General features: G+C 40.1%; 1 protein-coding gene across 1 annotated transcript in view; it reads left to right on the top strand.

Annotated features, from left to right (window-relative positions):
• Positions 1-24,749, top strand: part of LOC131677947 (uncharacterized) — a 114,906-nt gene that overhangs the window by 64,849 nt on the left and 25,308 nt on the right. The gene's annotated exons all lie outside the window — the stretch shown is intronic.

Below are 24,749 nucleotides of genomic sequence, written 5' to 3'. Positions count from 1 at the left end.
ACACCTACCAAATTTTTTTTTTGTTTGATTTTGTAAACTTCAACAAAATGCTACATATTTTATAGAAGTTTTACGGGTTTCATGTTACTTCTGCATACTTTAGAAAGGTTATGTCAAGAGGTGCTACTCAGAGTAGTTCTGCAAACTCCAACAAATTATTCCAAAGTTTAAGTAAACCACAAATGTATCATAAAAATTTATGAACTTTGAAAGCATTCCTACAAGCTTTAAGGACGTCCTACAAGTATCTTAAAAGTCTTATAAGCTTCGGAAGCTTGCTAACTTACAAGGAGATCCGTAGAACTTTAGACAATTTGTACGAAATTCTGAGCATTCATAGTTTGTTTGTCAAACTTCAGAGAATCTCAATTATCTTTAAGGTTGACACTTCGAAGGTTGCATAAAATTTAGGAAATTACTTCAAACTTCAGAGAATTTCCATGCGCTCAAACAATTTCTATAAACAACAGAGTGTTCACGATGTTCACGCATATTTTACCAAATTCGAGGTAATTCTGCGAACTCTGCGAACAAAAAATCCTTCAACCTTGAATGAAATCTTTATAATCTCTGGAAAATTCACGAAGCTTCAAGAATATTTAAAAGAATTTTGGAAGATCTTTAAAACATGAAGGAGTGTGTGCAAGTTTTACAAACTCACAGTTAACTTCAATGAAGTAAAACTAACAAAATTGGGAAACAATGGTTTATATAAGCTCATATGTTGTAATAATTTATATTTGAAATCAAATAGTCTTTGTAAATATAATTAATTTAACGTTTTTCAACCAAAAATATAAGGAATAGAAAACAATATGTAATCCTGTTCTGAGAAGAATTGTTAATGATCGTCCGCAAGGAAGTGCTACCAAATCCAAAGAATTTATCAGAAAATCTCAGAGATCCTGCAATATTCAGAGGCGTCTTATTGCCTTCGAATTTTAATCACAAATTCGGAATATTTTATACGAACTTCAGAAAAATCGTGCATACGTCAACTGTACGAGTCTAAGAAAATGCTTTTACATGCCATTTTCACCATTCTGGTTGTAGGAAACCATTTTTAAATTAAATACCCAGTGATAGAACGGTTTGTCACTTATATGAGGATTTATTTAGTAATAAATATTATTTTTGTAAGGTTTTATGCAATTTTAAACAAAAATTATTTTGGAATTTATTTTTGTGATTCGATAGTACGTACGTTTCGATTGTACGTACACTAAACGAAGCGAAGGTGTACGTACCTATCGAGGTATACTTGTACAACAGAAACCAATCGGCAGCGCACTCTATATTTAAAACTTCATTATTTTAGTGTTTGGCTGGTACACTATATTGACGGCTCAGACCGAGATGATGTGAATGGCTTTTTACCTTTTCCAAATTATTTTTCGAAGGATTTTTCAAAACCCTCTAATTTTGTCAGTATCGTCTGTAGTTGTACTGAGTGATTCTGACGTGAAGCCCTTCTGAAAACCTATATCTACAGCTCTTGTAGGAAAACTAAAAAAAAAGAAAATTGTAGTTTTTTTGTTTTAGTGTACAATTATGATGTGCTATACGCATGCCTATCTGTGTATGTGTTCGTCTGAGAATTTGTGACAGCTGGGTCTGGAAATGGAAGCAGAACTGACGTATAAGATAGAATAGTGGGTAATCCTTCCTAGGAATCATTGTTCACTCTTTTCTGGTGTTCAATTCGTGCATTCGATTCGATGCATTCTGGAAAATTGGATGGGTTAAATTAAAATACGATCAATTTATCGACGCGCGTGAAACATCCATTCCCGGTCAGCATAGCATAATAAAATTCTAACAGAGTGCAATTGTCGTTAATGGCAAATAAATATCATATGATGGCATTCAGACGAGCTCAAGTAGTTTGATTGCATGTTGCATGTGTTATTTTCTTCTACTTCATTAGTCTGTTTTTGTTGCATTTCTATTAGTTTGCACTACTCATGTAGGGGATCGGTGGGTAATACGGACAGCTGGGGTAAGATGGTCGCATGGTTATTTTAGGCATATAACATTAAAACTTCAATTGTATTTTACCTGTACCCTATCATTACGAGTAACCCTGAATTATGAAACACTCAGTTGGCCTTGAATACTGCTAAACGTGTACAATTTAAGCGAACATTGATAATTAGTAGTCCAGCTTCGTTCAGATGTAATGCTCATGTTTCCGATTTTTAGGTTTATCGAGGAAAAAATAATTTTTTTCGCGGATTTTTCCTTTATTTCAATAAAGTAACTCTTAAGTGACGTCTTCGTGGAAAATAACAGGTAAATTGATTTATGCGTGAATAAGTGCAAACGTTTAAAAAAATGTGTTTGCTGGTTTGGCAAGACGGACAGTCTTGATTAATTCTATTAATTCAGGCTTATATGCATGTCTCGCATATAACGAAATTCTAGCAGTCAAACGTGGAGAACCATCCAGTTAGCTCACATGTAGTAGACTGCACGATGTTCGCAAATGTGACCGTGTCTAAATACGGAATTCCTGAAACCTGGAAATGGTAGACAACTTTGTGCAGGTCCCATTTTTTTCCTCTCTGTTGGGTACATATTCCACTGCGACCAGTGTTTTGATCTCTGGTGGCCTTTTTTATTATATGCTACATCAGGGTGTTGTATCACTATTAATCTGAGTGATTCTCACTTGCTATAGGCATGGTCCCAGTAAGGTATTATAGAACGTATAAAGTTTATTGTCATACTGGGTGCAGTCGTCCATACATCTAAGGGTTGTATTATCCCCTTATCGAAGAATTTGCTCCTTTTGTGGAAAAGTGAGTTACACAATAAATGTTCTGAGTTCTCCCTATCTAGGTTGCAGAAGCGACGGGTATCATCTTCTATTTTGCCTAGCTTCTTGAGGTAATATTTTCTCGGGCAGTGCCCTGTTACCAAACCGCTGAAAGTAGGTACTTAAATCCTTTTTAGACATACTAAGAAGCTCCAATACTCTGGCTGTGTATAATCGAGGAACTGGTGTTACGAATTAAACATTTAATATATAACTTTACAGTTTTGTATAGGTCCCTCCCCAAGGTTGAGGGGTTTGACGGTATTGCAAACATCATATTGTGTCCGCTAAAGAACAACTGCTTTAAAATGGTTATTGCATTACGCCTCGATAGTGGTGCATCGAGGAGATCGAGAGGGCTTATGCGTCTTTTTTATGTTCTATATTTCTTCATACTCTCCACCAGCGCATACAAACGCTCAACCACTGGTCTGTGCGCGGTGATGTTGCTGACTGGCGGATCGACGTGCATTGACTTTTGCTGTGTGCCGTGTTTACAAATATTGTTCCACGATTTGATAGCGGTTTTCGTGGACGGGGCTCACAGTGGGAGTGATTGTGTGTCCATTTATCGGTTGAATTCGTCATCGTGCATACACTAATTAAATTAATTTAATAATCGAATTAATTTAATAAATACGTAAGTAGAAACCTATTAGTTGTCGCTTTGTAATAATCATAGTTTTTCGTACTAGTGTACAATTGTTATGTGCTAGTAGTATGTCTATCTTAGTATGTGTTCGTCTGAGTATTTGTGGCAGTTGGGTCGGGGAATGGATGCAGAACTGGCGTATATGATAGAATAGTGGCTAATACTTCTGGTGATCAATTTGTGCATTTGCTTCTATTCATTCAGGAAAGTCGGATTGGATAAATTAGGATACAGTGAATTTGCCGACGCACGTGAGTCACCCATTCCTGGCCAGCATAGCATGATGAAAGTCTAACAACATGCAATTGTCTATTGTTTTTCTATTCTACTTCGCTAGACTGTTTCTTTTGTACATCTATTAGTTTGCTTTTCTATTATTGAAGTATACCAAAACAGTATCGGTCAATTTATACACTTCTAATCGAGCTCTTTACATATTTTTTTTTTCTTTATTCGGCATATTATGATTCCTTTTATTAGTATATCTCTACTCTATGCTATCTATACTCCATAGGTACAAACACTCGGGGCCTTCGCGATAACACAAACCTGGCCACAAACGCGACCATGCAATTGCAATAATCCACACATACTTACGCCCACGATTTCGCCTACATGAAAAACCCCGGTAGTTAAGTAAACGTAGTATCTTTAAACTGCAATAATCCACACATACTTACGCCCACGATTTCGCCTACATGAAAAAAACCCCGGTTGTTAAGTAAACGTAGTATCTTTAAACTGCAATAATCCACACATACTTACGCCCACGATTTCGCCTACATGAAAAAAACCCCGGTAGTTAAGTAAACGTAGCATCTTTAAACTTTCAAACGGATCATGAAACGGTCACGTCCGGACGTCTTACCTCGGTCCTACTAGTCTGGACTAATATCTTCAGTTAAACCAATCAAAAAATTGACGCTCATATTCACTAAACAACACGTTCCATGGTGACATGACCTGGACCTCTAGTGATATGGAAATGGACTCTCTTCTATCATCTGTACACTAAAATTAAGCATCAGATTCACGGTTCGCGCGCGATCAAACAAGAATATACACTACATCATTATAAAATCGAAATTACACACGCGAAGTCACATACACGTAACAAACACGTTAATATACAAATGCTTGAGCCCTTCGCGATCATCCACGGTACCTACACCCGCGATCTCGTAAACATGATAACATCCCGGTGATAAAGTACATGTCTCAGCTTCTATAAATTCTCAAACGCGGTCTCAAGCGTGAACCTAAAAACTCCCGCGGTCGCACGATCATGACGCGGTCATTTCCGGATGTTTCTATCCTTGATATCAGCAGACTAGGTCCATGCCTTCAATTGGACCAATTAAAAAAGCTCTCATATCCACTGGACACCACGTTACATGGCGACATGACCGATGACTTTAGTGATATGGGGTAACTTACTCCCTGTCAGAATGTGAATTGTACACCGAAAACTAACTATCAGAATGAAGGTCCGTATGACCATCCAAGAACGCACGCGTATATAGGAATAACCACACGGTTACAAAATCCAGTCTTGTACACGCGAAGTCACATGAACGCGAGCACACGTGACAAACACTTTAACATACGAACGTTTAAGCCGTTCGCGATTAACAACGCACACCTACGTTCGCGATCGCGCAAACTTAATAACATCCCGGTAATAAGGAGAACGTTTTAGCACTTACGAAGTTTCAAACGCTGTCTCAAACGTGAACCTACAAACGTTCGTTTTCGCGCGCTCATTAATCGGTCACGTCCGGAAACCATTACTCTCTGTCCTAATAACTTAGGTTCATACATTCAGTGGGACCAATCAAAAATAAAGCTCATATCCACTAGACAACACGTTCCATGGCGACATCACCGGGAACTCTAGTGAAATGCACACCGTTATAAAATAGAATTTATACACGCGAAGTTACATACACGGTAACACACGCGACATACAAACGCACAACGCGATCGCGAGTCCCTATGCCCGCACATACCTGAACCGTACAATGAATATCACATTCAGAATCACGGCCCGCTACAATTGGCCCAAAAGTAGTGTTTTAGTGGGCGACATTGCCTGTCTCGTTTGCAAATTGTATGTGATTCTGACGGGGAGCCCTTCCGGAACCTAGCTCTACAGGTCCGGTAGGACAACTCTCGAAAAAAATAAAAAAAAGCTTTCCAGTTTTGTATTGGTGATTGTGAGTGATCGTTGGAACTGATTGTATATAATTGTTTTTATGACAACGACAAAATCGATATTAGAAAATACATCATTTGTTTCAACTCTAAATCGGACATCAAACAGAAAACTATTTCTCCTATCAATGAGAGTAAATTGAAAACTCATTGAGATGTTGAATTTTTTTATAGCAAGATACACACTTAATTTAAATTACTGGGTACCGTAAAATTTTGCTGGGGTTTTGAACAGCAAACCGTTCGGTAATCAATTCAGTAAAACAATTTGGTACCGAACTCTCCGCAATCCGTTCTATCCAAACGTCAAAAAACACCGGTCAGTCAGCAGTTTCCTCGGAAAATATCGACTTGACAGATGATTTGCTGTACCTGTTTTGTAAATTTTTGACGGGGTTCGGTAACGTTGGTACAATTTTGCCGAACAACCAGTCAGTATTTTACTGGATAATATTTATGTACCGAAAAAAACAGAAGAGCTGATAAATTCTGTGAAAAATATTGCGGGTTTCAGTAAATTATTCAAAAAATTACTGAAAATCGCTAAAAAATGAAAACTATTCCGCAAATTTTGAAACAATTTGCTGACAACTCCTTAAAAATATCACTTTACTAAGCAAGTCGTCAAAATAAATTACTGAACAAGTTTGGGCTGGGTTAGTGTGTATGCATTCTTTTTGATGTTTTACCAAAGAAATATGAACAAAGGAATTTCTTCCAAGAAACACAGGGTACACAACGATAGCAAAATGAGATAAAAATTCGATGCCATATTTAAAAAATCAAAACCTGAAAGCAAATTATGATTTCAATTTGATGCTATTATCAAAATATGAATTCTACTTGTTGTAATTTTGATGTTCGACTTTACTCGGGTATTCTCTTATATACACTCACAATCTCTCCCATTTCAAATGTGAAAACCCTCTTGGCTTTCGCGATAACACAAAGCTAGTCACACACGCGAACATACAATTTCAATCATCCACACATAATTACGCCCACAATTTCGCCGACATTCAAGCACCCCAGTAATTAACCCATTCGTGCCCATGTTGTTTGTAAACAACAACGTTTTTAAACAGCTACAACTTTTGATTGAGGCAAGATTTGCGCACAAAAACAAGTAAGGCTAATATATGTGACTATTACCTTCCATTTGAGTACTAACAGTTACAAGGATTAGCTCTAGAACTGAAGTTATTGCAATTAGTGTGATTGGATTCCAATGAAGCAGTGCTGCCAGGGACAATTTACGTTGATGACGAAAAATGATTTTTTCATATATCTTTGTTATGTTGCAATATTATTTGAAAGTTATAAAGCATACCAATTTAGAGTGCCTACGGCTATGTTTTCCACGCAAGTGGACTATTGTAAATATTCTAGGAGAATGGTATTGAGCATTGAAAGGTAAAAATTGAGCAGCTTCTAGCACTGCGAGGGAAACACCTATCTTTATGAAAAATGGCTTTTCGTGTTTCTTGACTCCACCGGTTTCAAGGAAAAATAGCTTTGAAATCCTTTATGCACTAGAAAAAAGTTGGGCATGAAAGGGTTAAGTGAACATCACTAGTCAACATGACTATATGACCGGAAACTCTAGTGATATGGGGAAACTACCTCTCTTGTAGCATCTCTACCATACACTAAAAGTTAATTATCAGATTCAAGGTCCGCGCCGTTCAAGAATACACGCGAATATGCGAATGGCCACTCGATTATAAAATCGAATTCATGTACGCGAAGTTAGGTACACGTTAGCGCAAGCGACAAACACGTTAACATTCAAACGCTTGAGTCTTTCGCGATCAAACTATTACGCAACTAGTTAACACCCACGTCAACCCAGACAGATATGCACCCCTGGACTCGAACGCCAAAACTCAAACCTTCTACGCATACACCACCACAGGACTCACAATTAGATTCACACATACAGGCAATAACTATAGGTATTCATCTGACAACCGGGGGATGTGCATCTCAAACGCAGAACTTATCATTTCAATGATGTCCTGTGCGTTACCTGTGTTTAAGGGACCATAACTTCGTCCGTCAGGATTAAAGGTATTAAACCCGCTAGCCACCACCCTTGACCCTAGCTGCCCATAAAGGGATAAATAACAATAATAATAATAATAATAGTCTAAATATGTGCCATGCCTTCCATTATGCTAGGTACTGGTAATGAATTATCGGAGTAATATTATGAACCGCTATACGTTGGCTCAGTCCAGTCCGACCTTAACCGTTAAATACAAAGACCCTCCTCGGATCTTCCACACAAGTACCGCAGGCTGAGAAATAATAAGACACAACGCGCCGTAGAAACAAGATGCATACACATAGAATGCTCCATCCAGCTTCGGCGCACATTCAAACAAGTAAGACAAACTCGAAAAACCTCGGACGCCCAGTTAAACCCATTCCGGAACCGGTTCGGATTTCTGAATGGAGACAGTATGGACCCAACCCAACCCAAATGCAACAACAAATTCCGACTCAATCGGTTTCGCAATCGGTTGTTGCACCTGAGCTGGACTCCATACTGACTCCATTCAGGACTACGAATTAAATTCAGAATGGTTTGACCGGGCGGTATTTTACAACTGACTCAATAAAGCCATTCGATTTTAAACTACAATACCTTTAACACAGAGCTGTTCCTGTCGACGCATGTACGTAGGAATCACTTACAACATGAGACAGCCATGCGTAGAATGGCATGTACAGCACTCACACTCTTAAATGGAATAAATGCTCTCTCTAAAAAGTAATGTGATTTATGAACGTCTTCTTGAATGTCGAGCTTCACTTTACCTATCCCGTACCGTTTCTTAAAATTTTTGAACCACCCAAAACTAAACTTGAAGGAATCATGCACGCTATGTGTTGGAGTGCGACCCTATTCTTCGCACGCTCACGCCTGTCAACCGACAGTTGTCAACCGACAACAGCCAATCGACAGTTGTCAAGCAGCAGTTGTCATCCAACCGGATGTAATCAATACCACCGGCTAGCAGAGAGACGTCAGACATCCACAGCCGGCTGAACACGAGACGTGTATTTTAATTAAATGTATTTATTTAATAAAGTGTTTGTTACGATAGCACCTCGTTTACTTTCACATCGTAACAAAGTGGCGACGAGTCTGTGAAAAGTCGTGCCGGTAGTTTTTTTTACTCGCGAAAAATCGGAAGAAATACTTCGTGTCGGTTGCTAACCTCGTGTTCGCCATGCCGGGACCGCCAATTCCACTACAATCGGCATCATCAACAGGTTCCAGTACGGATCAGCCATTCAAGGAAACAATCCTACAGATCCTGAACAACCAACATATGCTATTGGCCCGAATGGCAAAACAAATGACGAACATACAAGGCAACGTCCAGAGCGCAAGTCGGAACGAGCTGGTTCTAGATTCTTTAGCGAGCAATATTACCGAATTCGCTTACGATCCGGAGACGGGATGTTCTTTCGACGCCTGGTTCTCCAGATATGCAGACCTCTTCGAAAAAGACGCAACTCAGCTGGACGACGACGCTAAGGTACGACTGCTGCTTAGAAAACTCAACCCTGCTGCACATGAAAGGTACACTTCATTCATTCTTCCTAAGCTCTCAAAGGAGTACTCATTTGAGCAAACGGTTGCCAAATTAAGAACAATTTTCGGCAGTCCGGTTTCCACTTTTCATCGCCGGTACCAGTGCCTTCAGACGGCGAAAGAAGAGAACGATGATTTCATCACATACTCCTGTAAAGTGAACCGAGCTTGTGTCGATTTCAAGCTACAAGAGCTGAAGGAGGACCAGTTCAAATGTTTAATCTTTGTGTGCGGCTTGAGATCATCTAAAGACGCGAACATACGAATGCGTCTGCTTTCTAAAATCAATGAGACGCAGGACATCACACTGGAAAAGGTGGTGGAGGAGTGCAAAAGTTTAATAAACTTGAAGCGAGACACTAATAAATTACTGAACAAGTTTGGGCTGGGTTAGTGTGTATGCATTCTTTTTGATGTTTTACCAAAGAAATATGAACAAAGGAATTTCTTCCAAGAAACACAGGGTACACAACGATAGCAAAATGAGATAAAAATTCGATGCCATATTTAAAAAATCAAAACCTGAAAGCAAATTATGATTTCAATTTGATGCTATTATCAAAATATGAATTCTACTTGTTGTAATTTTGATGTTCGACTTTACTCGGGTATTCTCTTATATACACTCACAATCTCTCCCATTTCAAATGTGAAAACCCTCTTGGCTTTCGCGATAACACAAAGCTAGTCACACACGCGAACATACAATTTCAATCATCCACACATAATTACGCCCACAATTTCGCCGACATTCAAGCACCCCAGTAATTAACCCATTCGTGCCCATGTTGTTTGTAAACAACAACGTTTTTAAACAGCTACAACTTTTGATTGAGGCAAGATTTGCGCACAAAAACAAGTAAGGCTAATATATGTGACTATTACCTTCCATTTGAGTACTAACAGTTACAAGGATTAGCTCTAGAACTGAAGTTATTGCAATTAGTGTGATTGGATTCCAATGAAGCAGTGCTGCCAGGGACAATTTACGTTGATGACGAAAAATGATTTTTTCATATATCTTTGTTATGTTGCAATATTATTTGAAAGTTATAAAGCATACCAATTTAGAGTGCCTACGGCTATGTTTTCCACGCAAGTGGACTATTGTAAATATTCTAGGAGAATGGTATTGAGCATTGAAAGGTAAAAATTGAGCAGCTTCTAGCACTGCGAGGGAAACACCTATCTTTATGAAAAATGGCTTTTCGTGTTTCTTGACTCCACCGGTTTCAAGGAAAAATAGCTTTGAAATCCTTTATGCACTAGAAAAAAGTTGGGCATGAAAGGGTTAAGTGAACATCACTAGTCAACATGACTATATGACCGGAAACTCTAGTGATATGGGGAAACTACCTCTCTTGTAGCATCTCTACCATACACTAAAAGTTAATTATCAGATTCAAGGTCCGCGCCGTTCAAGAATACACGCGAATATGCGAATGGCCACTCGATTATAAAATCGAATTCATGTACGCGAAGTTAGGTACACGTTAGCGCAAGCGACAAACACGTTAACATTCAAACGCTTGAGTCTTTCGCGATCAAACTATTACGCAACTAGTTAACACCCACGTCAACCCAGACAGATATGCACCCCTGGACTCGAACGCCAAAACTCAAACCTTCTACGCATACACCACCACAGGACTCACAATTAGATTCACACATACAGGCAATAACTATAGGTATTCATCTGACAACCGGGGGATGTGCATCTCAAACGCAGAACTTATCATTTCAATGATGTCCTGTGCGTTACCTGTGTTTAAGGGACCATAACTTCGTCCGTCAGGATTAAAGGTATTAAACCCGCTAGCCACCACCCTTGACCCTAGCTGCCCATAAAGGGATAAATAACAATAATAATAATAATAATAGTCTAAATATGTGCCATGCCTTCCATTATGCTAGGTACTGGTAATGAATTATCGGAGTAATATTATGAACCGCTATACGTTGGCTCAGTCCAGTCCGACCTTAACCGTTAAATACAAAGACCCTCCTCGGATCTTCCACACAAGTACCGCAGGCTGAGAAATAATAAGACACAACGCGCCGTAGAAACAAGATGCATACACATAGAATGCTCCATCCAGCTTCGGCGCACATTCAAACAAGTAAGACAAACTCGAAAAACCTCGGACGCCCAGTTAAACCCATTCCGGAACCGGTTCGGATTTCTGAATGGAGACAGTATGGACCCAACCCAACCCAAATGCAACAACAAATTCCGACTCAATCGGTTTCGCAATCGGTTGTTGCACCTGAGCTGGACTCCATACTGACTCCATTCAGGACTACGAATTAAATTCAGAATGGTTTGACCGGGCGGTATTTTACAACTGACTCAATAAAGCCATTCGATTTTAAACTACAATACCTTTAACACAGAGCTGTTCCTGTCGACGCATGTACGTAGGAATCACTTACAACATGAGACAGCCATGCGTAGAATGGCATGTACAGCACTCACACTCTTAAATGGAATAAATGCTCTCTCTAAAAAGTAATGTGATTTATGAACGTCTTCTTGAATGTCGAGCTTCACTTTACCTATCCCGTACCGTTTCTTAAAATTTTTGAACCACCCAAAACTAAACTTGAAGGAATCATGCACGCTATGTGTTGGAGTGCGACCCTATTCTTCGCACGCTCACGCCTGTCAACCGACAGTTGTCAACCGACAACAGCCAATCGACAGTTGTCAAGCAGCAGTTGTCATCCAACCGGATGTAATCAATACCACCGGCTAGCAGAGAGACGTCAGACATCCACAGCCGGCTGAACACGAGACGTGTATTTTAATTAAATGTATTTATTTAATAAAGTGTTTGTTACGATAGCACCTCGTTTACTTTCACATCGTAACAAAGTGGCGACGAGTCTGTGAAAAGTCGTGCCGGTAGTTTTTTTTACTCGCGAAAAATCGGAAGAAATACTTCGTGTCGGTTGCTAACCTCGTGTTCGCCATGCCGGGACCGCCAATTCCACTACAATCGGCATCATCAACAGGTTCCAGTACGGATCAGCCATTCAAGGAAACAATCCTACAGATCCTGAACAACCAACATATGCTATTGGCCCGAATGGCAAAACAAATGACGAACATACAAGGCAACGTCCAGAGCGCAAGTCGGAACGAGCTGGTTCTAGATTCTTTAGCGAGCAATATTACCGAATTCGCTTACGATCCGGAGACGGGATGTTCTTTCGACGCCTGGTTCTCCAGATATGCAGACCTCTTCGAAAAAGACGCAACTCAGCTGGACGACGACGCTAAGGTACGACTGCTGCTTAGAAAACTCAACCCTGCTGCACATGAAAGGTACACTTCATTCATTCTTCCTAAGCTCTCAAAGGAGTACTCATTTGAGCAAACGGTTGCCAAATTAAGAACAATTTTCGGCAGTCCGGTTTCCACTTTTCATCGCCGGTACCAGTGCCTTCAGACGGCGAAAGAAGAGAACGATGATTTCATCACATACTCCTGTAAAGTGAACCGAGCTTGTGTCGATTTCAAGCTACAAGAGCTGAAGGAGGACCAGTTCAAATGTTTAATCTTTGTGTGCGGCTTGAGATCATCTAAAGACGCGAACATACGAATGCGTCTGCTTTCTAAAATCAATGAGACGCAGGACATCACACTGGAAAAGGTGGTGGAGGAGTGCAAAAGTTTAATAAACTTGAAGCGAGACACAGTGCTAATTGGCAGTCAGTCCATTTCCGCCGCCGCCGCCGCTGCAACGCATGCCGTCCGAACGAGTTCCCCCCACGGCAACCGCCGTAAGACGGAGAAGTTTGGAGGTAACAAATCCGACACGCCAAAAACACCGTGTTGGTCTTGCGGTGGCATGCATTTTTCCAGTCAATGCTATTTCAAGGATCACAAATGCCGTGAATGTGGTCGGACTGGCCATAAGGAGGGCTACTGTTCCTGTTTCGCGTCAAAATCACGTTCAAAGCCGTTCAATGGGAAGCAGCAAAACAAAAACCACGCAGCCAAAATTGTAACCGTCAGCAATTTGAAGCGCGGCCGGCGCTATGTGGAGACAGCAATTAACGGAGTACCAGTTGAACTGCAGCTGGACTCTGGCACAGACATAACCATCATATCCAGACAAAACTGGATCAATGTCGGGGCCCCAAAGACATCTCCACCGGATTGTCAAGTGCAGACAGCTTCAGGAGACAGATTGGGTATAGAAGCCATGTTCCGAGCAACGTACACTATCGGAGGAACTCAACAGAAAGGTAACTGTTATATTTGTTGTGCTGACCTTTCTCTGAATGTTTTAGGCTCCGACCTGATGGATGAGTTTGGGCTCTGGGACGTACCATTTTCGTCCTTCTGCAAGCTGGTCGGTAGCCAACAACCTGATCAGCAGATATTGGAATTAAAAGCAAAGTTCCCCGATGTGTTTACCAATCGTATGGGTCTGTGCACTACAACACAAGTGCGACTCACTCTCAAGCCGGACGCTCAGCCTGTATTCAAACCGAAGTGACCAGTTTCATACAACATGGAAGCCGTTGTCGAAGATGAACTGAAGCGACTGGAAGATTTGGGCATCATCACTCCAGTCACCTATGCGGATTGGGCAGCACCCATTGTGGTGGTTCGCAAACCGGACCGCTCCGTTCGTATTAGCGCAGATTTTTCTACTGGATTGAATAGTGCACTCGAATCAAACAGCTACCCACTTCCACTCCCGGAAGACATTTTCAATCGAATGGCAAATTGCACGATGTTTAGCCACATCTACCTATCCGATGCATACCTTCAAGTCGAGGTCGACGAAGAAAGTAGGAAGCTTATCACGATCAACACCCACAAGGGACTCTATCGTTTCAACCGACTTTCCCCTGGAGTCAAGAGCGCTCCCGGCGCTTTCCAACAAATCATGGATGCCATGCTGAGTGGACTATCATGTACATCTCCGTACCTCGACGACATCCTGGTCGGTGATCGCACCGCCGAGGAGCACAAGCAGAATCTGTATCGTGTTTTGCAGCGACTAAAAGAGTACGGATTCACGGTCAAGTTCGAGAAGTGTCGTTTCTTTATGCGTCAGGTGAAGTACCTGGGCCAGCTTCTTGATACGGACGGTATCCGTCCCGACCCAGACAAGATTGAGGTTATCGTTAACATGCCCCCACCTCATGATGTTCCCACGCTTCGATCGTACTTGGGCGCGATTAACTATTATGGGAAATATATCCGCGAAATGCGCACACTTCGCCAACCGCTGGATGAACTGCTTAAGGAAAGTAACAGGTTCCAGTGGTCTGATGCTTGCCAGCGTTCCTTTGATCGTTTTAAGGAAATCCTCCAATCACCGCTCATGCTGACGCACTATAATCCTCGCCTTGAAATAGTTGTGTCTGCAGATGCTTCAAACGTGGGAATTGGCGCCCGCGTCGCACACCGGTTTCCAGACGGATCAGAGAAAGCCATCTATCATGCATCCCGAAGTTTAACTCCAGCCGAGTCCCGCTACAGCCAGATCGAGAAAGAAGCCCTGGGTCTGGTGTACGCTGTCACAAAATTCCACAGAATGATCTACGGAAGGCATTTCGTTCTTCAGACCGATCACAAGCCGTTGTTAGCGATTTTCGGTTCAAAGCGTGGTATTCCGCCATATACAGCAAACCGCCTCCAACGCTGGGCCCTAACCATGCTTTTGTACGACTTCCGTATTGAGTACATTTCCACTGACCATTTCGGACATGCAGATATTCTCTCGCGTTTAATTAACTCGCATGTTAAACCCGATGAAGAACACATCATTGCATCGATTGAGATGGAAACAGTCATCTGCAGCATTGTCTGCCAGTCCATCGAGCGTCTCCCTGTGTCGTTTAAGACGATATCCGCCGAGACCAGTAAGGACCGGACGTTGCAGAAAGTCGTGGAGCTCGTACATAAAGGATGGCCAAGTGACGCAAAAGCTCTCTCCGGAACACCAGAGGTCCAGCAGCTATTTGCGCGTCGGGATTCGCTATACTTGGCGCAAAATGTTTTGATGTACGGTGAACGGATTGTCATCCCGAAGAAATTACAACAGAAAGTCCTCGAGCAACTACACAGAGGGCACCCTGGTATCGATCGTATGAGATCATTAGCACGCAATTATGTTTACTGGCCAAACATCGATGATCAAATCATAGTCCTTGTGCGTGCTTGTCAAGAATGTGCCTCAGTTGCGAAGGCCGACCCAAAAACAAAGCTTGAATCGTGGCCGACACCTGAGAAACCTTGGCAGCGAGTACATGCGGACTTTGCCGGTCCTATTAACGACATCTATTTCCTACTAGTTGTGGACTCATTCTCCAAGTGGCCGGAAATCATTCCGACCAAACGCATTACCACAGCTGCTACCGTTTCGAGTCTTCGCAAAATATTCGGAAGATTTGGGATGCCGGAAGTTTTGGTGACGGACAACGGCCCGCAGCTCACCAGTGACACCTTTGAAGAGTTTTGCTAGGCAAATGGGATCATGCATCTCAAAACGGCACCATTTCACCCACAAAGCAATGGGCAGGTGGAACGTTTTGTTGACACCTTCAAAAGAACTGTCAAGAAAATTCAAGCAGGAGGGGAAGACCTGGATGAAGCACTCGACATCTTTCTCAGCTGCTACAGATCAACACCCTGTCGGAGTGCACCTGATGGAAAATCACCTGCTGAAATTCTTCTTGGCCGTCCAATGCGAACGTCCTTAGAACTACTTCGTCCACCCAGCAAGTTCATAAAGGACAATAACAGCAAGCAGAACCGACAGTTCAACACAAAACATGGTGCGAAAGAGAAGAACTTTGACGCGCAAGACAAAGTGTATGCTCAAGTGCACCAAGGCAACAACTGGTGCTGGGTCTCTGGAAAGATCCTGGAACGCGTTGGGCAAGTCATGTATAATGTGTGGCTCCCGGATCGGCTACGAATAATCCGCTCACACAGCAATCAGCTGCGGAAACGCTATGACGACTGCAATGGAGTACCAGATCAGGCAGAGCAGACTATTCCTCTTGATATTCTTTTAGGCGCTTGGGGTATTAAGCCGTCTGAAGATGCCACTACCATGGTAATAGCGCCACCGCCAGCTGAACCAGAAGGATTGAACGAATTGCAGCGAGAGTTCTTACGAGAGCTCTTCGAGCCGGCTAGCCAGCAACGTCGTACACGAGCTTCAGTTAGGGGACCTGATCCAGATGAAGCGCTCCTACGTCGCTCTTCGAGACAGCGACTTGTACCGATCCGCTACGAGCCGTATCAGCTCTACTAAAAGGGGAGGTGTTGGAGTGTGACCCTATTCTTCGCACGCTCACGCCTGTCAACCGACAGTTGTCAACCGACAACAGCCAATCGACAGTTGTCAAGCAGCAGTTGTCATCCAACCGGATGTAATCAATACCACCGGCTAGCAGAGAGACGTCAGACATCCACAGCCGGCTGAACACGAGACGTGTATTTTAATTAAATGTATTTATTTAATAAAGTGTTTGTTACGATACCACCTCGTTTACTTTCACATCGTAACACTAAGGTTTTGGACAAATATCTTGAATCAGTTTGTCTTCACATCTCGCCCTGAGCAGAAGCAAAAAATCGTCCCGCGCAAGTGAAACAGTCAATTCTACCTAAAAATCAATCGGTGCCTATCACAAAAGCAGTCCATATAACAATAGCCTATACCTATTGTGCGATATAGTGATGAGTGACGGTGCCCAGCAAAAAGCAACCCAGATGCGGCCGAACTGTGTTGTTGTTGATTTTTCAAAATGCCCCGTAAGACCAGCCATTCGGGAAGTGGAACAGTTATTAAAAGTGCAGATGGAACTCAATCTGGCTGAAGTGAAAACCCTACAAATGCATCATATCAAACATTGCGTGCTGATTTCATTCATTTCCCGTATATATCGAGAACGGCGCTGTAGAAGTTCGGGTCCATGATTTGGCTACGCGTACCCCTGACGGCGTGATTAAAAAAATGCTTGCAAAAATACGGAGAAGTAGACTCCGTTACACATGATACATGGAGGAATTTTTTCCCGGGCATCCCTAACGGTGTTCGTGTAGTGAGAATGCGTGTGACCAAGCCAATTCCCTCTTACTTAAGCTTCACAGTGTTAGGAAGGGACGATGCTCTCATTCAACAGACATCACTAGTCACGTACCCAGGGCAAATTCCTACGTGCCAGTTCTGCACGAAGAAGCTGCACCTCGGAAAACCTTGCGTAGAAACTGTTAAGGAAAACTCAAATCCAACTGAAATCAGCACACAACCATCTTACGCTAAACCACTAACAGCTGCAAAACCAACATCTATGTATCAAGCAACAACAACTAGCAACAACAACGAAACGAATGCCGATAACGAACATACTAAAACGACCCTAAAGAGTAAAACACAAACTGGAACATCCGACTGCGAGCAGCAGGAAAGTAGTACGGATAAGGACATGGACGTGAACGATAACTCGAAAGAAGACAAACGAAATGAACCTCAACTTGCAGTGGACAACACTGGCAATATTTCGCCCCCTAGAAAAAGGTTCTCAACACGCAGCAGAAAGCTGCGCCTGAACGAGACCAAAAATTTAACGTAGCTGTTTTTTATTTATTGTAAAAAAACAAACAATCGGCCTCGTCGAGCTACCGCATTTGGGCCTAAATAAATTTATTAATTATAGAAAAAAATATCTTGAATATTAAAATTAGTGTATTCGAAGAGACTACGATTCAGTTTTCGTTGTTTCAACATCCATAGAGATAGTCCCATCTCCAATTGTTGATGTTGTCCTTTCAAAAGAAAAGTATTCACATTAATTCAAGAGTAATGCATGTCTCGTCATACCTACCATATCGCGCATTTTGGTTTTCTCATTATTTTGGTAGATTTTCTTGTGGATAACAATTAAGTGATAAAAAGAAACCAATTTGTTTATTCGTTATACCAGACGGCCCCTATTCGTTATACCAGATCGGCCGATAGATATTTCGGCAATCCTATTCACTGCAACAATGTTTTTGGTAAAACATAATTTCGAGATTATTCACGTTTAAAGTTTCGCGCCACGCTCACGTAAAGGAACTGCGCTACAACTTTGCTTCTACTGCTTAAACATCTATAAACATACCGATTTTCAGATACTTTCTTAAGAATCTGTACTTTGAGATAAACGAATATAAAAGATCGATTTTTTGACCGACCTCATCATATATAATCCGAAAGCCAATAATAGGCTCATTACCCTACATGTAAATAAGCAAATCGATTGTAAAAAATCCTGAAAGTAGGGGAACTGGGGGTAAGCCCGACACCCTGGGTAAGCCCGACACCCCACGACTTTGACCAGATATCAAATTTTAAATCATACAATAATGACAGGATATTATTAGTACGATTATTTTAGGCATTTCGATACACATCGATGCCGTATGGATTCTATAAACGTCAACAAGATAAACAAAACAAGCGAAAGCAAAGTTGATACGCTTTTGGATGTTATTTTTAGTTGATACATTTTAAGGTTTCAATAACACAAAAGCTTTGAAAATGACCAGTTTTTGTGTCACACATTCTATTCTCTATATCGTTATTTGTGTGAATTGAAGATAAGTTTGAGTATTTCAATACTGTTAATTGAGCATTTAACGAAAATGTGCGCTGTTGGGGTAAGACCGACAGTTTTTGGGTGGTGTAAGTCCAACACGGTGTTTAGTTGATTGGGTTCGTTTTTGAATCGATACAAACGACTGGGTATATTTGTTGTGTTCAATTAGACTATAATTACGTCATGTTAATAATTGAAATACACGGAAAATATTTTTTTTGTCTTTATTTATCAGTATTGTCTAAAAGCCGATCAAAAAAATTAAGAATTAAATTGAACGTGATTCATAGTTATATTACAAACAGAAACGAAAAGTATAATCTAATATGAGATTTTGAAATGGTATTGATGAAAAATTTTCATTGACCGTCGGATTATTGATCAACAGTGTTCCGAAAAATCACAACACGAACCGGATAGCTTACTACGAAGCGTGCGTCACTTTTAAGTGAATGAGTCCTAGTAATAGCGTATATAATCTGCTTGCAGAACAGCTCTTCCTACTTAGAATGGCTATACAAGTGGCAATTAGGCTCGAAAGAATTACTTGAGAAAACCCGTACCATAATATAAACCATGCGTTAAACATTATTTATTCATAACACCACGCATTCGAATGCTCTTCCTCTTGCTACGCGATGAAACTACAGAAAGCATGCGTTTGCATCACACATACTCATATACACATAATTACACTTTATCACACATACACAATACATTTTTAAAGGAAAAAAATTGACAAAAAGAAAGTTCAAAAGGGGGTCGCTCTTGCCCCTTTGAAGTGTCGGTCCCCTACCAGGACACAACATGTGGCTTAATTGGATCAAAACGTAGTGTCTTGTACGTTTTTGAAAAAGCGTGATATAATCGAGGCAAAACCGTGATATAATCGAGGGTGATATATAACGAGTATAGTGATATAATCGAAACATTACTGTACATCAGATTTGTTTTTTAAACATCATAAACGACCAAATGCTTCATTTTTTTTATATTGGGATAACTTTATGCGTATAGATTAGGAGATATGGCCAGGGAATCAAATATCCCCAAGGATCAAGTGTCCTCACTCTCCCCTATGGCTTTTACTTCCAACGTTTTTATGGATTTATTTCACTTTTATCAAGGATTAAGTTTATAATTAATACTGACTGCTTTTTGGAACTGAAAGCGAAAACCTTTTGAGCAAGATCTATTTATTTTTAATCAGAACAAGCTCACCCAGTTTATTGGCAGTACTGCCTTTTTATGCAATTGTGACGTTAGCGCCAATAGGAATATTTGGCAGAAAACCAATTTTTGTGCATCGTGATGTTTTTAAAAACACGAATAATATTTCAACTATCTGTTTTGTACAAAATGTGTACAAACCATTGTAGATAAAAGCCAATTGCTTCAATTTCCATTTTTTGAGAAAACCTTTTAAATTTTGTAACGTCACTTTTGTAAAAAAATGCGATTTCATTTCACTGTTTTTATGCAATTCTGTCGTACGCATAAAACATTAGTGTCAGGTAAAGCGTATTGTGTATTGTCAACTGAATTACCTGCAAATAATCATGAATGCATTCAAGTGTCTTCGGCTGTATTTGGGGTCTGGCCAGATGGACGGTTTTGGGTTTATACTAATGTTCCGTGGGTTATGTCCGAGGGCTAATTAGTACATTCTCATTAATATTCCAAAGTTTAGCTGTAAGCCTGGCGTTAATATAAAATGTAACGAATATATTATCGTGCATTTGAACACTGTAAATTTATGTTGGTATAATGTAGGCCTTTTTCGGGCAATGTGGAAGCGGTTCTGGGCTGGAGGACCTAATGAATACGAAATGCGCTACCCCTGTCTGCGATACATTTATACTTAAAGATACCTGCCATGCGGCACTTTAACGATAATCTATGAACAATGCAAACATGTAAAATCATTCGGACACAAGGGGACACAAGCTATATTTTGAAAAATTAGTGAAACTGACTCAAAATTGCCTCGGACAGACTCCATGAAATTTTCGAATAAATTCGTAGCCAAATATCTGAACAGTTCAGCTCAATCGGTTTATGAAACTTGAATAAATACCGAATCATTAACAGGTGGTTTGGCTAGAATTGGTTTAAAAATCTGATAATTTGCTAAATGATGTTCTCATCATAGAACAGCAGCGGTCAAATTTTTGTACAAAAGTTTTCACCAAGATACGTTTGTACATTATTGTGGTATCAAAAATCTATGTTGAAAAAGACTAAGCTCGCTGCTTTAAAGAAACTGACACAGGAGAGACTTCTTTATAAAATATAAATGGTTGAAAAATAAGTTTCTATCGATAAATTGCTGGAATTTTATCGTACTAAAAAACTAATTCGAATACCACGCTAGCCTAATTTTGAAGATACCACCCTAGCCATTTACATCACAAAATTGTGCTTTTCTAGCTCCATAACATACTTGTAACATAATGATAGGTAATGATTTAAGATAAACAGTTTTGCCTTGTTAAATACGCCTTCCATGCTATATTGCACCGGTACGTCACATTGGTAAAAATGGGGTCCACGTCACTTTGTTTTTCGCCTTTTAATTGGCCATTTTGCATAATTTTTCAAAGACAAATGCACTGAAAGATGTGGATTTTTATAGAGAACTCAGAAATATGAAAAAATAAAATTTGACCAAAGTGGCGCTTACATCACTTTTGCATATAACAGCAGAGTATTCTTATCGCACTGCCTTCCTTCTGATAATTATTCCTCCATCTCCGCCTGAAATCTCTCTCAACTGGGTACAGCCGTCAGACATCAGCTATATAAAAGCTGTTTATCGAGTTTTCTTTCATTTTATTTGGTTTTTAAAGCACTTCCATTATAAATTTCAGTCACTGTATTCCAGAGTCAGTAGGAATAATTTATATTCTCTTTTATTTCATCTACAATTCGATACGAAAAATATCAGAGCAGCAGGCCCATCAGACGTCCGAATGCGACGACACGAAGTGAACTCCTTGCTTTTCCACTACCGACTCCGGGGATTTCAAAAAAATCTCAACCCGGATAATCGAATCACCCGGATAATCGAATCAAACTTTTTTCGCGTTATTTTATAAATTTAAGCTTCATTCGTGGAGAAATTGGAATTAAAATGGTCAGGGGTAAATTTTCCTATTATGGTAAATGTCAATGTACCTATTTTGGCCCTAGTCGATTTTTCAGACTGATATGTGTTTTCTGTTAGTTTTCATTTATTATGCATATTGGTAACGAGTTAACCGTATGTATCAGTTTTTTATAGCTTTTTGTGTAAGAGTTCTAAGATAACTTTTCAATAACGTGTGTTTTTTGCAATACAGGTCAAACTCGATTAATCTTGGATTTTCCAAGGTAAATGATTCGATTACTCGAATACCAGCACAAATAAAGTTAACTGGGAGACGTCTATTTCTTGGCTTCAGTTTAATTTACGTGGTGGTGTTACATATCATAGCTAATATGTCTTTTAACCCTCATTCTAGTTAGAAGGGTGCGTGTTGCACCCCCACAAAGAGATCCTTGTCCTTGTAGCATTATTTAGTTGACCAATGTTGTACCGGATTGTCAGGTAATAACTACGCGTGTAGTCTTCGCAAACTCTCCCACTCATACTTCTCACTAGCGAAGGACTACCAGGTTACGTAGATGATAGGTTCCCTGCCGCCTCAGCGAGAAGTACTGCTGGCGCCCTCTACATAGCTTATCATCCATCTTTGCTTGAGCTACCCAAGAATTGAAATCACCTCCAGTGACGGCCGGGTCTCTTCAGAATCTCGTTAACCATTTCTTGACCAACTTTTTTTTCCAACGCGTGCAGGGTCCCAACAATATTTTTCCTTAGAACTGTTGGCGTCAAGTAATACGAAAAACCTGGTTTAATAAAGATAGGTACTTCTTTTGCAGTGCTAGAAGCTACTCAATATTTAACTTCCGATCAACTCAATTGCATGAAAAAGGTAATTGAGGGAGATCGAAATTAGAAGGTTTAAGCAGTTTTTAATAGTATTGCCAGGTTGAACCATTCATTCCCATGTTGTTTGTGGACAACAACGTTTTTAAACAGCTATAACTCTTGATTGAGGCAAGATTTGCTCTCAAAAACAAGTAAGGCTAATAAATGTGTCTATTGCCTTTCATTTGAGCATTAATAGTTACAACGATCAGCTCTAGAACTGAAGTTATTGCAATTCTTCTGATTCGATTCCGATGGAGCAGTGCTGCCAGTGCCAGTTTAGGTTGACGACGGAAAATGAATTTTGAATATATCTTCGTTATGTTGCAATATTATTAAAAACTGATAAAGCTTATCAATTGAGACTGTCTTTAACTACGTTTTCCACACAAGTGAACTATTGTAAATATTCTAGGGGAATTGTATTGAGCATTGGAAGGTAAAAATTGAGCAGCTTCACTGCAAGGGAAGCACCCAACTTTATGAAAAAAAGATTTTCGAGTTTCTTGACCCCACCGCTTGCAATGAAAAATAGTTTTGAAACCCTACATGCACTAGAAAAAAGTTGGGCATGAAAGGGTTAACTAGCGCTAAGAAAATATTCCAAAATTTCATTTTAATCATTAACAGAAACTATCCCTGGCAGCACTGCTTCAGCGGAACCCAATTATATTAATTGTAATAACTTCTGTTCTACTGATAATTTTTATAACTTTCAGTGCTCAAATGATAGATCTTAGTCGCATTTATTAGCCTTACTTGTCGTTGTGTAAACCAAAAGTTATAGTCACTTAGAAACGTGGTCAAGAAGGCCAAAAGGGGTCTAAAGATACCATTGGCACTCTGAGCAGGAATTAATTGATGAAGGGGATAATGGGAGAAGAGCAATATTGTGTCAAAGTCCACTGGAACTCAGAGCAGGATATTTACACCAGATTTCAATGAAAAATGACCATGATTCTATCAGTATCTGGAATAAAACATAATTTTCAGCGGAATTCTATCTTGAGAAGGATTCCACCAGATATTTAAGAAGCTTTTCACTAGAATCCTGCATCAAAGTTCAGAGAAAAACCGTAGAAATACGAATAAATATTCAATCGAAATTTTGAGATAGATTCCATTGGAATGCTAAGAAAATTTCGATCAGAATCCTAGAATGTATCCAAACAGAAGCCTGAGAAGCATATCATCGTTATCCCAAGAGATAGCCAGAAACCAACTGAGCAATGTAGGTATAATAACATTTTATGTGGCCTATAGTAACCTATATGTTTATTACGATAAAAATGCACTTTTAGTGCAAAATTGAAAAGTTGCTAATTTGGCAATACTGGCGTTAAAAACATTCATTTTTTTTTTATTCCTTAAACAAATCTTTGAAAAAATTATCTCGCTGATTGATTCTAGTGCAAACAGTACCAGAGATATAATTCGAAGAAAAACATTTTTTTAAATAATTTGTTAAAATTAAGAGTGTTCCCATAGACTGAGGAGCTGTTCAAACGACACAACAATTTAGGTTATAATATATTGGCTCTAAATGAACAATTTCTTCAAAACTGGTTCCAATCCATGAAGATCGATTCCAAGTATTGATTTTTAACGTCACTTTGCATGGAATAACCCGTATATAAGCTATTTTTGAGGTAGGTCAAATTTTGAGAGGAGGTTAATTCTAGACCCCCACTTGCTCGACAAATGTTCTATTGGCTGCAGTAATCAAATTAGCACTATAATAAGACATAGTTGAAATTTGATTTTTTTTACAAAACACCCGGATAATCGAATCATTTTCCCCGGATGAACGAATCACGGATAATCGAATCGCCGGGTAGTCGAGTCCGAATAATATCGATCAAATAAT

Source organism: Topomyia yanbarensis, chromosome 1, assembly GCF_030247195.1.
Source record: "Topomyia yanbarensis strain Yona2022 chromosome 1, ASM3024719v1, whole genome shotgun sequence".
NCBI classification, from domain to species: domain Eukaryota; kingdom Metazoa; phylum Arthropoda; class Insecta; order Diptera; family Culicidae; genus Topomyia; species Topomyia yanbarensis.
This window is presented reverse-complemented; position numbering and strand designations above follow the sequence as displayed.